At 37.1% G+C, this 13,531-nt stretch overlaps 1 long non-coding RNA gene across 2 annotated transcripts; it reads left to right on the top strand.

Annotated features, from left to right (window-relative positions):
- The first annotated feature begins 3,922 nt into the window (after positions 1-3,922).
- Positions 3,923-6,183, top strand: LOC124168301. 2 transcript variants are annotated; one of them, XR_006866898.1, is made up of 4 exons: positions 3,923-4,087; positions 4,235-4,349; positions 4,784-4,938; positions 5,782-6,183. It is a non-coding gene; the product is annotated as an uncharacterized LOC124168301 (long non-coding RNA). The 2 variants fall into 2 exon arrangements; XR_006866897.1 differs by having other exon boundaries at positions 4,775-4,938.
- The last annotated feature ends 7,348 nt before the right edge of the window (positions 6,184-13,531 follow it).

Below are 13,531 nucleotides of genomic sequence, written 5' to 3'. Positions count from 1 at the left end.
TGATCGGGCGCATAAGCCACGGGCTTGGTTCCCGGCCCCGGTGTGTTGTATCCTCGAAGGGCTCCCCTGAGCCCTCATACTCTGTCTCAGCGATCACGATTTACCGATCGATCGATGGATTTTTCTTCCTCATAGGAAAAGCCACTAGGATTGGTAGCATATTAATTGCGTTTCGCTTGGTTTCGCTGTTAGTAGGGCCCGCCCACCTTTGTGATGGTGCGGGATTCCTCGTCACTTCCCTTCCTTCCCTATCCCCTCCCCGGAGGCATTGTCGGGCTCTTATCGTGGCGGCACCTCCTTCCTTGTTCCTTCCTGTCCTTCCCCTTCTGAGTGCAGAGGAGTAAAAGCTAGCGCTTAAAGTCCCTGCCCCAGGAGTGTATCCCTGCGAACCCGCCCTAGGGTATCGTTTCCACTTTCTCAGCGATTACACTTCCTGACTTCCTCTTGATGGAGAGAGACTAGAGAGTGGCCAATTGCACTTTCTATTTGTTTTGAGTCACGACTGAAAAGAACTAATTAAATCTTTTAACTGAAGTAGGCATGCACAAGAACTTGCACGAATACCTAGTTTACACCAACAGTGCCACATTGCTTCATAAAAAAAAGTATTGCTCATATTTTACTCTGCAGTGCAATGGTGATTTAATTGATTTGTTTGTAAGGTTTCGGAACACAGTGGTAATACCAAGGTTTTACAAATATTAATACAAATTGCGACTGTACAAGAGATTTACAATTTGTGTAGAAGCGATTGTGCTGTCTGGGCTGTGACCCTCTGCAGTGGAATAACAAATTTTTTCTCATACAAAATTAAGAAGTAGTCTAAGTTTCAATTAAAAATGTGTATTATTACTCTTACCTATTTTTAATGTCCATTCCACAATTTATCTAGCCCAGTAATCCAAGAATTTGACCCTGAAAAAATAACATTTCGCAGAAAAAAAAGTGCTTGCTGTGGAAAACAGCATCATATCAGTCCCAGACAGTCCCTATCATCTATAATCTTGACAGGCAATGACCTTTTACTTAGTCATGTGTAAATCATTAAAAAAATATGGTGATTCCACTGAATAAATTAAATACTGATTCTTCTAAATGCACTAAATAACTCAGATCTCCAGCAATGCAACATTTCACTAAAATAAGGGCACTTCCTTCAAACCTTTATTCACTTTCTCATTCCTTGTTTCTTGCCTCACCAAGGCAGTTGATTACAAAATTGAGTGTATATAATTAACATCCTGCATGATAAAATTGAAATTCACTTCTAGAAATTCTACCTCAACTTGTGGCAAAGGAAAGGTAGCTAAGACTCTTGTGAGTTAGCTAAGTCCACTAAGTATCATGGGCATAATTTGCTTGTCAGTTTTGGGTATTGACTGAATTTGGATCATTGTTCACCAAGTCAAACATGAGTTGACCCTTGACCTCTAGGATAATGGTAATAAATGTTTGCCTCCTCAATTGAATAAGATAATTGGCAGCATTTTTCAAAAATAGGGAATACATTGTTAACCCTGCAACCGTACACTGGGGTACTGAGTGCCCCTAAGAGTTAAAAAACATATAAAATGCAAAAACTTATTTTTATTCTAAAAAACATTGAAAACGCAGTATTTGGGCCCCAAATTATTGCAAAAAACATATATTTAATTACTTGTTTTAATATTTTATTAAATATAATAAGAGAATTAAGAAACCTTACATTTTCTATACAAGTCTTTTAAAGGTGCAGTTTTTTAGTTCTTTCAACTCTTTCAGCAGGATTTGTAGCCCAACGGTACTTATTTTTACCCCTGAGGACACTTTTTGTAACTGAATAACATTTTCGGGGACTGTTAAAAAACAAAGAAAGTTGAAAACAACTGCATTTTGTTTCTGATTCTTCATATTCATCTTCCAGGTGTTTTGGTTCAATTTGCAAGTCTTGTGCGTCTTCATTTCATCTAGGTCGTTTTCTTGCATGTGTTGTTTGTCCTTCCTCCCCTTCAAAATCACTTTCACCAAGAACAAACTCATCTTCAGATGCGTCGGGTGAATAAAAGTCTGACATAACATCATCTTCCAAAATGTCGTATTCATTTTCACTTTCTGACTTATCATCAAAATTCTCAGGCTCAGAGGAATGAGCTAACTCACTTAAAATGTCCTTCTCAGTTCGTAGCCTATCCATGACTAATTATCCCTAGACTATCTCTCGTTAAGCGATCCCTCCAACACCGCCTTTGCTCCTTGCTCAATTCATTACCAGACAATATTGACCCGTTTTTCCTGCCCTTAACCCTTTCACTGCTACAAGCGGGAATACCCGCAAAAAACATTATGGTTATTGCCTGCGACATGCGGGGATATTCCACGACTTTCAAAAAACTTTTCCTTTCAACACGACATGCGGGTAAATATCTACGTTTTCGAAAAACCCTCCCTTCGGTCGTAGGTGCTGTCATCTGCTCGAAATTCTAGCGGAACTACGTCCATTCGTGCGGCGACATTCAGCGACGTCAAATGAATGATTCAATTCATTTTTTTCTGGATAATAGGCAAAATAATGGAACCGATGAAAAATCTATTGAAGCAGCAAAAGGGTTAAACTCATTTATCAAACTCGCCATGTCCCATTCCTCGGCTAATAAATAAACCTCCCTCTCCACCTCCCTTTCCTCGTGCCTTCTATTTTGTTCTTTACTATCTTAAGCCACTGCTCTCTGTTCAAATTTTTTATGTTAAAATTTTATGTTTGTTACTGCGTCACTATAAATTTGCAGAAATGCTGTATGTGAGCAACTCCTTAAATAAATAAAAAAAATAAAATAAATACAGTGGAAAAATACTTCGGTAAAATCCCAAAAAATCTACGAAAACAAAATATACACACTTGGATAAAAACTCACACTAACCGTACACTGGGGTACTCATGAGTACCCCAGTGCCCCAAAAACGTTCCAGAAAAGAAATGCGATGTGCCATGGTCACAGAAAACAAAGTAACTGAAAGGTCGTAAGGGTCAAGTAAAAGTCACAGGAGCCGGCTGCAGCCAGTGTTGCCAAATAAAATTTACGGCAAAGTTAAAATTCCCAGGGGCACTGAGTGCCCCGGTGTACGGTTCCAGGGTTAAATGGGTAATTTGAAGTAACAAATTTTTGCAAATATCTATGTATGAAATTTTGGATGGCACATGTGTAATTAGGTTAAGCCTAACTTTGTGGAAGTATGTGATATCCATAATTGAAATACATGATTTGGTTTCAGTTGAAAATAATTTTATCCTATCACCAACCTGGGTTTGAAGACCTAGTGGCATCTAGGTGGCAATGTCTGAAGTTGATGGGATTTATACTGTTGAGGATTGGAATGGTGAAAATGATGAAGGTGCATTTGGGTGGAAAATATGTAGCATGAATTTAAGGTGTGTCATCGGTATTTCTTAGTTTTTCAACCTTTCCTTTTGTCATTTAGTAATGGCAGGCAAATCCATGTCAGTGAATTGTAAAATATGAAAAGGGCTTCTAATTTAAGGTTCAAGAATTTGTCATTCCTAGATCGGAGACCACTCCAGCTAATTTTGAATGTGAATGTTATTACTGTCCATCAATGAATATCCAGCTAGTATTATCTTTTGATGTTAATTTAGCATTAAAGGTGATACACTGAATATCCTATCTTGTAGTTTTTATTAATACTTGACAATTCTTTCTTTAGATAACCAGTTCCTGGTCATCAGGAAGGAGATGATGTGAAAAGTAAGATATTCACAGTAGCTCATCCTTAATGTGGAATAATTCTCTTCCTTTGACTCTGTTAAGTTTAAGCAATCGTACATTTTTAAGTAACATTTTATTTTCTGTGAAACAAGTGATTTTGGATGCCATTTGTCCATTATTTATTGGAAACATGGGACACACCTGGTGGCACCCCGCTTCTACTGGAGACACATGGGGAGAGGAAGTGAGTCTTCTCACATAAACGCCACAGCAAGCCATGGGATGAGATTTCTGTGGCTATGTGGCAGTGAATAGTGCGTCAAGACACTGATCGTCAGTGCCAGACGAAGATCAGAAGCCTCAAGGGTACAAACCATGAAACAAGGGTAAAGAGAGCCAAGCCTGCTTAGCATTTAACTTGCCATTGACCTTATATTGATGTAGGTTCATTGCCAGTGATAGTAAGTGACATTGTATCACACGTGACGTGAGTGATAGGCTTTCTAATTCTTAAGTGCTGTTTTCCCTTCCAGAAAATGGGAAGCATCTTCGGAGGGAAGGCATGGGTGGAGGTTCCTGCCATAGCCACCAGTGATAGATCAGTGCCTCCAACCTCTGTACTAAAACATACTCTATCCTCTAGTTATGGTAATAATATTATTTCACTTGTTTAGAAATTTATTCCACGTTGCACTTATTGCAGCATTGCCGAGGGTGGGGGTGTGGGCATGCTATGAATCACGCCCATGCATCATTTAATCAATGACACCCTAGAGTGCCCTGTTTTTGTATGAAAATAGTGATTCTGAAAGGGAATTCTTTATTCCGATTCTGAATGTCACCTTCTAGAAATATTAAATATGTTAAATGTTCCAGATGCCAGTTTTGCAGCAGCCAGAGCACACTCGCTGTATACCTACGGAATCATAATTACACATACTTCACTCAAAACAAACACTGGAATTTATCAAAATTTATAATGATTTATGAAATGATTGGTTAGCTATATCACACTTAATTAATGAATTCAGCATTACAATAGAAACTGAATAGAACTTGCTCTCTTATGCCAGCTTTCAAAGTTGCCTCCAGGATCACATCAAGACATTCCGAATCCCATGGAGGCTTCGGCACTTCAAAGCGTTCAAGTATTTTGGAACGATAGCTTCAAGGCCATGAACTGGGATGCATGATTGAGAACGCAGCCCAGTGCAGTCAAGACAAATGTTCTGTTTAGGTATTCAACTTTATTTCTATAGTGTATTATTTGTAAAATTCACAGATGCTCATGAATACTTTTGTAACACCAATGAAATATTATGCTCTACTGGTGCAAGATAATCAACGTTTGATAAAATTCACTTGTCACACAGGAATAATAATATCCACTATCATAAATAATATCAATTTTTATATCTTGATAAAATTTTCATGTCCTTGATGATGAGTGAACAAATTGAAACAAACGACTTTCGTACTGCATAATTACTCCTTAACAAATGGCGACAGGCAGATGTCATGAGATTTAAGGTTAACTAGCATTGAATGCTCATATGTCATGAATGCATTAGGTTAAAATATGCCAATCAGTTAGTTTTTCTAGACAAGGCTTATGTCCATTATATGGAAAAATTTTCCAGACATGATGTTCCCATTTGTATAATATGAATATCGGTGGCGTAACTATGCGGGGGATGAGGGGATAGATCCCCCCAAAGCCTCAAAGAAATAAAAAAATATTATAAACTATTGTCTGGTTTTGATATAGAGTGACTGCATATGCTCAATATTAAATATTAAGTGCCAAAATGATGGAAAATGTATTTCCAGGTATGTCATTTTTCAAACATTTTCCGGACTGGTGGTGGTAGATGGGTAACTACCCCCATTGCCTGGGGGGCTAGTACTCCTATGTACACCTCCACCATCCACCCCCTGAAGCATATTCCTGGTTTCACCACTGGTGAATATCATGTCTACTCTTGGTGATTTAATTTTAGATGAGTTGTGGGTTCTTGGAGTTACTTCCAATTAGATCTATATTGGGTAATTATTTTATTTTGGCCTTTTGTCTTCGTAGGCTTTATCAACCGATACAGTGGAGCTGAGAGCTGGTCAATAATGAGCTGCACAATCAATATAGCTGCTGCTAAGCTTTGAAAATGAATGCGCTTAAATGAATATCGAAGTCAATGTGAATTCCGAGAGAATGTTATCTAGTCTTTTCCACCACATATTTCACATTTGACAGATTAGAAAATTGCCCCGATACATCATGTTTATCTGGGATTGTATTCTTGCTTTTACTTCCACAGGAGTAAACTCCTTTTTTCTTCATTCTCAGTAGCGTTTAGAGGCATTTGATGAGGAAATATTTTTATCATTTGTAATTAAACAGAGGATTTTATCATTTATTATTTTACACATATTGGCTGCACAGGCTGCTTCTTTATCATTAACGTTTGTTTAGAAAGAAGCCATGATTTTGAACAGTTGCATATTGGTGTGGTCGATTCTGCATTAAAAAGGGTGAAATTAAATGCTGTCCATATGGTGAGTTTGTCAAATTTGAAGTAATTTATGTTCAGTTTGCCAAGCTGGTAAGGAGAACTTGTACTTTATTTTCAGAATTTGCATGTCAAGAATGGTAGTTAAACACGGTTGTTTCCTGAAACTGTTCTTTATATTGAGAAAAATTTGCGTTTAATTTTTTCTTTTACCATGGCAATAAAAATTGAGATTTACAGCAACAATTCCTACTATCCTACAGAACATCAGTTAGGCAACTCAGCTATACATTCAAGTATTGCGGGAAAGTATATAATTTTAGAACCATCATAAAACCATATCGGGCGTCCATACTAGGGGTGCGTTCCGAATCAAGCATTGATGCGCATCGATGCGGCCCCGGATCGAGCATTTTTCGAGGTTCCAGAAGTATCAACTCGCATCGGCTCGCATCAGAAATTCTTGATGCGGTTGTTGCGAGAATGGGAAAAGGCATCAGTTCAGTTTAAAGATGGAGACGGTGTACATCAAAATTGAAGGGTAAATTTTATAAGTAGTTAATTTTAAGGTTTTTAAGCATTTTAGAAGAGTCATATGATCAACATTAGAACCCTGATCACCCGAATCTCGATATCTGGACACTCCGGGGAAAATTGACAAGCCTGACACATTTTTTCCTCACATCTGTAAGGAATTTTTGGGGGGGCTCGGGCACCCTCAGGCCCCATGGAGTCGGCGCCACTGATTGTAAGATGTTGGAGGAGTTCACTATTGATCCTGTTGCATTGCAGTATGTAAACTGTGCTCCAAACATATTAGCACGGCCCTTCAAAATCCACATCGGCCTCTAATGTTTTCAGTGAATACCTGTTCTGTACTGCAGGCAATATTTGCGCCAAAAAAAGAATAGATTATACCCAGGTAGGGTAAAAATGTTGAATTTTTAAAAATCAAAACCTGGAGAAAGAACTTGTGGCTGCCTGATTTAATGTGACATATTGTCAATTATGCAGTGGTTATCAATGTGTTCTTTAAATTTTTTTGCCTGGCATATAAAATTATGGAGACAATCTTATGTTTTTTTTACACAGCTATCCTGCCTATTTACATCTTTAGTAAAATCATTTACATCCATTTCTTCTGGTCGTTCATTTAAATTTTCCATTAATTCAGATAATAAGAGTTCATCCTGGAAATGAGTATCGAGAGCCGAAAAAATTTAAAACCGACTCATCCTTAGAAATAATGTTAGTCATGTTGACATTGGTCATAATACAATGCATAAGCACCAAAAAACCTCATACGGACCACAATTCTGCAACGCAGTATTAGTAGAGTTGTTTGAAAGGAAGTTACAATTTAATTCATTCTAAGATATTTATAATCAAAATTTCAACCTTTGAAAATACATACTCCCAAATAAATCAAAAAGTGAATCTAGTATGTACTGTTCATTACCTATTTTATATTCAACATCATATTTAAAGTGTATTTTTAAATGGGTTTGAATGTTGATTTGAAATATACCGGCACCAATATAGAATAAAGCTAGTGCTAAAAGAGTTTTAGATTAGAATGGATTTTGTAGCAGACTGGAGGATAAGCATTTAGCAACTGTTTTTTAATTCCATTGCACTGGTTATGCATGCAAGGGAAGCAATTAAAGTGATCATAGGCGGATCCAGGGGGGGGGCACGGGGGCACGTGCCCCCCCCCAGACCCTCAAAAATATGCAAGATTTTTAATACGGTCCCATTATGATTGCATTCGTTTTGTATTACGAGGTATCGTTGTGCCCCACCCAGAACAAAATCCTGGGTACAGCCTTGCTTGTGCCCCTCCCAGAAAAAAATCCTGGATCCCCCCTGAAAGTGATGAATGTCTGCCAACATCCAATGTGATTGCATTATATATAGTATGAATGAACAACCAAAAATTCCTTATTGTATTTCAGCAAAATACAAAGCTATTTTTACTGCATAACAATATTAGTACAATGTTTCTAAGATTGATAGATTGATCTTTTAGTCAATAGGTACTATTGACAACCTGCCAAAAGTTATGTAGAAAATTCACTGCCTAACATTCTACATGGAAATTTTTATAACGTGCCCTTGAACTTTTATATATAGGTATGAAATGGTGATGTGTTATCTGATGAAGAATTTGGTGCTTTCCCGGCGACTCTTGCTGATGAAGTTTTCTCGGGAAATCAGCCAAGTCAGAATGGACAATGCTGCCTACCTTTCGACGGACTTCTCTACCATTGTCGTCAGGGCATCAGGGTCAGGCCATTGCCCTTTTGACGATGGTAGAGAAGGCCGTCAAAACATTGGCAGCAATGTCCATCCGGACCTAGCTGATTTCCCAACAAGACTTCGTTATGTGCTATCTGATTTTTAGCAGTATCATATTATAATTCCAATCTCCTGCACTTGATTATAAGGACTCGGAGATTATTACAGAATTTTGTCACAGACCAATCTTTCATTTTACTGCATATTCATATACAGTGAGTCCTCATTCTACGTCACGTTTAACGTCATTTCGCGATAACGTCACGAAAATTTTGAGACCGTCATTGGTTTATCGCACCTTCGCTTCGCGATAACGTCAAGGCTTTCAAATTTCGCGCGAGAAAAAACGCGAAGCGGCGGACGTAACAGGCTGTTCGTTTTGTGGGCGGTAATACAGTCATAGTCTAAACGAAGTGGAAAACGGTGCGTTTATTGTTAATTGCGATTACGGTTTTAGCAAATTTTCTGCAAAATGAATTCTTAGTTAGGTGCGCAAGGTTTTACTTGACATAATGGTTTTCAGGAACCTAAAAAGTCATTTCAAGGAATTTTTCCGTGTTGAACTCGGAGTTTTTGTTGCCACTTTTTTCGCGGTGTTCACTATAATTTTGGTTCCTGTAACTGCGACGATGTTTCAGCGTTGATAGTTCCCAGGCGACACTCGCTCGGGCGTCCACCATAACGAAGCCGAAGAGCAAATGCGGGGAGATACAAAAATGGAGAAGGATTTATGTCACTGCTGCTATTGTCGTCAATGAAGACAGGAACTCCCCAGACAGCACACTGGTAACGGTATACGTATACCGTAAGTATACCAGGTGTATACTGTTTCCTTGAGAATCTGTATACATGTTTTAGATTCTAGGTATACATAAACAGTATCCTGAAGCGTATACGTATACAGTATACGAAAGGTATCTGTATACCTTTCATATACTGTATACGTATGTGCTACATATGGAAACAGTATCTGAGAGGTATATGTATACCTTTCATATACTGTTTCCATATGTAATCTCAGTGGCGGATGCATATGGGAGGCGCGCCCCCCAACCCTTTCCTGGCCGCCCGCATAACCAAACATTGCAGGACTACAATTTTAACTTTTTTATGTCATAAGATGGCTTTGTATTTCATGTGCGTATAATCAGTTCAAATAACACTTTCTTAAACTTTGCATGTGACTTGATTATTTTTTTAGGATAAAAGTAAAGGTTGGTCAAGATATCTTTTACGCCCCCCTCTAGAGTTTTTTTCTGTATCCGCTACTGTGTAGCCATTAGTAAACAATTAGTGTCCTTTAAAGGTTACTCTGTCCGTATACTATTTCCATATGTAGCCTTCAGTATACACAGCGTCCTTTCCAATGGGCTGAAACCTTTCCGTTACTTGCGTACTCCTATGACCCCAAGAGCTACACTGACAGGAATAAATCTAAATTACCTCAGGAAGGGCCACTCACGCCAACTATGTGGAAGGGTAGGAGCCAGACGAATGGTAGTCCACGTGATGGTGTCACGTGAAAAACACTGTTGGAATTTAGTTGGAAAACCTTACCAGCTAACTCTTCCCTGAAAACATGGAGTGGGACCTGTTCGCAAAGGGCAGGTGTCATTCACGGCAGCGAGGTTGGCAAAGCAAATAATTACGTTTGTACATGTATCTTCATTCTTTGTAAAGGTATCGGCTCGATCCGCTACTCTCTTCTTATTCTCCTTCTGATTTCATTGGATAAAGACGTCGTCTCATTTAATATCTTTAAACTGATTCATCAGTGAATTTATTTTCCCCGGTTGGCTTCAGGCAGCCCTGGCAAAAATGAAGGAGGCTGATAACGGTGCTGGAGAGTGTTTTATCATTTCTGTTCGGAACACCCAAGAACGCCGTCCGCCTGGGTTATTAAGAAATCCAGATTAATTTAAAAAATCAATGAACTGCCTTAAGATGTAAAAATTCCTGCCATGAAAAGTCCCTCTTTTCATAAAGAAAAATGCTCTTCGAAATGTGATTTCAATCGTGCTTTTTTATCTCCTGAGGCGATGAAACAAAAAAGATATTTTTCAGTGGAATTTATTCCTCAAGTCATAACGCGAAACTTAATTTTTTTGAATGCCAAGATTTGGACTCCCGCCCGTGATTTCGACCTATCGATAGTGGATTCCGTCGATAGTCGATTCCACCAGTAGTCGATTTCCACAGATACAAACATAAATGCGTCCATAACCGCTTTCACAATCAAAGACCACGCAAATAATGTTGCGTTCACTGTGTTGTGTTCGTCGTTTGCGAAATTGATCCTGCCGAAGTTTATCAGCCTCTTAAGTTCTTCATTTACTTGTTTCACCTGCACCTAGGCAATCAATTACCGTTATAACTTAACTTTGTAGTGTTGTGTTTGCTGATTGCGAAACTTGTCCAATGAAAGTTTATCAACCGCTCAAGTGCTACTTCTGCTTCCTTCATCACAATCTGGGTAATTAGAAGTGTTGCCATTGCCACATTTTTCTTTTTTAAATGACGCAAATTCTTAATATTTTCAACCTTCTCACATTTTCTGAGACTGAGGGATCCATCTTCTATTGATTGAAAAACTTTGCATTTGCGTAAACTTTAATTTATTTATGTGCTTGACGCATTTAATCACCGTAGTGTGGGAGGAATGTGAACAAACATTTCTCGACTTTACTATTTATTAAGTCATTTAAAGTTATTTACATTTTTTTAATTGGCTGTTGTACCATTAGTGTTGCTTCCTTTAAAATGTAATCATATTTGTTGGAGTTCAGAGGGTATTTCACTCTTTAGGTTTAGACAAATCGGTTTTAAATTATTAAGAATTAAATTCTCAAATCAATTTAGTACTTCGATTATTCAAGGTGAATATCTTATCGTTTTTTACATATAGAACTGATGGGGAATTTTTTCGAAATATCCTTTGTTGAATGTTGGTATTTATATAGTTTAAGGGAAAATCACATGAATAGAGATTACTTTTTAACAAAATGACTTACTTTAACTAGACAAATTAGATGTATCACTAATAGATTCTAATAAAGTTTATGTGATATTATTTACAGGTGTAGTAAGGATCGGAAGAATTTTCCAAATTGCCAATGATGAAGAAATACGAGGAAAAGTGAGCTTGTTCTTCATGGATTCTTGTGACCTTAAGGAAGGATAATCAGGCAAAAACATTGATATTGATCCTATTGGTCTTTATTTTCGTTTACATTGAATAAAGGCATTTCTAACTGTATTTGTTATTTATCAACACTCATCAAAATATTCAGAAAATATTTGTCTAGTTATATTTGACATCTAAATTCTTACTACTTCTTAAATTGACTTTTAACTTACTATGCTTAGTGAATTTACTCATACGATAAGATGTTTTTTTACATTGGACGGATAGAGTGATTAAATAATACTGTGAGAGGATCCACTAAAACCTCTTGACGATAATTAAGCACAAAATGTGGTTTACCATCCGGGCTTGGCCCCTTTATTGTGTCAAATGAATTCAATCTCTTATGTATTTCTGAGATTGTGTGGTATATTTGTAAAAATGTGTAATATTCAGTTAAATATAATTATTTTGTTTTAACAGCACACTTGTGTTTTCCATTTCCTCTGTAGACCCTGTAAGACCTGAATCTTACAGATTTTTTTCTCTATTCACTTTATTGTCAGCAAGAAGTCTCAAACAAACTGGTAAGTGTTCCCACAGAACAATGCAAAACACACTAGCATGTTACATTATGTTTATGAACGCTCTCTGCTGCTTAGACAGGATGTTCTCAAATGTACGTAAACACTCTGAAATGCTGGAGATATCACTCACACTAAATGACAAAATGGATGTACTAGTACTTCCACGCTTGCACTAAATACACACTGGCACCAGAACAGAGATTTAGTTTTCGTTTTGCTACTTTAATTTCAGTTTTAATACAGCAGTGCATGTCAACAGCTGCAATCAGGATTTTGCTCAATGAAGAAAAATATACTCAGGGTGTTCAGTGATTGGGAATCTGGAAATATGCATGATTTTTGGTCACTAAAAATATCCATGAATTTTTGCTCCTGCTTGGCATTTAAAATCTTTTATTTCAGACTCGTTTCACATGAAATTTGTCAGTGCAAGGCCAATTTTCAGGCCTATTTTATATACTTACATGCATGCTTCAAAATGCATTGATAGCATTTTAAATTGCACTTTATGAGTGCAAACACTGTTTAGATAACTTTTTCAATTTTGACAAATTTGTTGATATTCCAAGTGTTGCATTCATAAAATAAGTGAATAAATTCTTTTTAAAATGTAAGAATTTTAATTAGGATAATACATAATTATAGAATTAATTAAAAGTATTAAGTAAATGTAGTGTTGTAAAATTCGTATACATACCTGTTATCTCGTAAGATTGACCTGGAATTTAGTAAAATTTCCCTAGAAAACCTGGAATTCTGCAGGAATTTTTCTGCTTTCATACATATATACGTCTTGTATACTGTATATATATATGTCTTGTATACTGTATATGCGTGGTAGGAGGACATTTGCTGCGTTATATACATTTGGTAGATGGTGGGTAGAAGGTTTTTATACATATACAGTATACGTGTATCTTCTACTGTATACGCATGTTATACACTACGTATACGTATATTTAATGTATACAGTAGCATGTGTGCTGTCTGGGTCGTATATATGCCATAGCTTGGCATTCCCATCGTAAAAAATGCCCCAGATATGATACCCTTAAATTTTTTTGCGTATTAATTGTGAGGTCTAGGAGCCGACATTCACTTTTTACATTGTTTCTTATGGGATATTATGTTTCGATTAACGTCATTTCGTTTATCGTCACATTTTCAGGAACGATAAGTGACGTTAAACGAGGACTCACTGTATCTCCATTCAGTGGAATATGAGTTGTAAAAATTGAACTTCTTTCTATGGTTTATTTGGAATGATTATTACATGATTAGATTAAAGATCAAACAAAATATACTGTCTTGAAC

Source organism: Ischnura elegans, chromosome 11, assembly GCF_921293095.1.
Source record: "Ischnura elegans chromosome 11, ioIscEleg1.1, whole genome shotgun sequence".
Taxonomy (NCBI): domain Eukaryota; kingdom Metazoa; phylum Arthropoda; class Insecta; order Odonata; family Coenagrionidae; genus Ischnura; species Ischnura elegans.
Note: the sequence above shows the minus strand (reverse complement) of the source record. Positions and strands in the feature narration are given on the sequence as shown.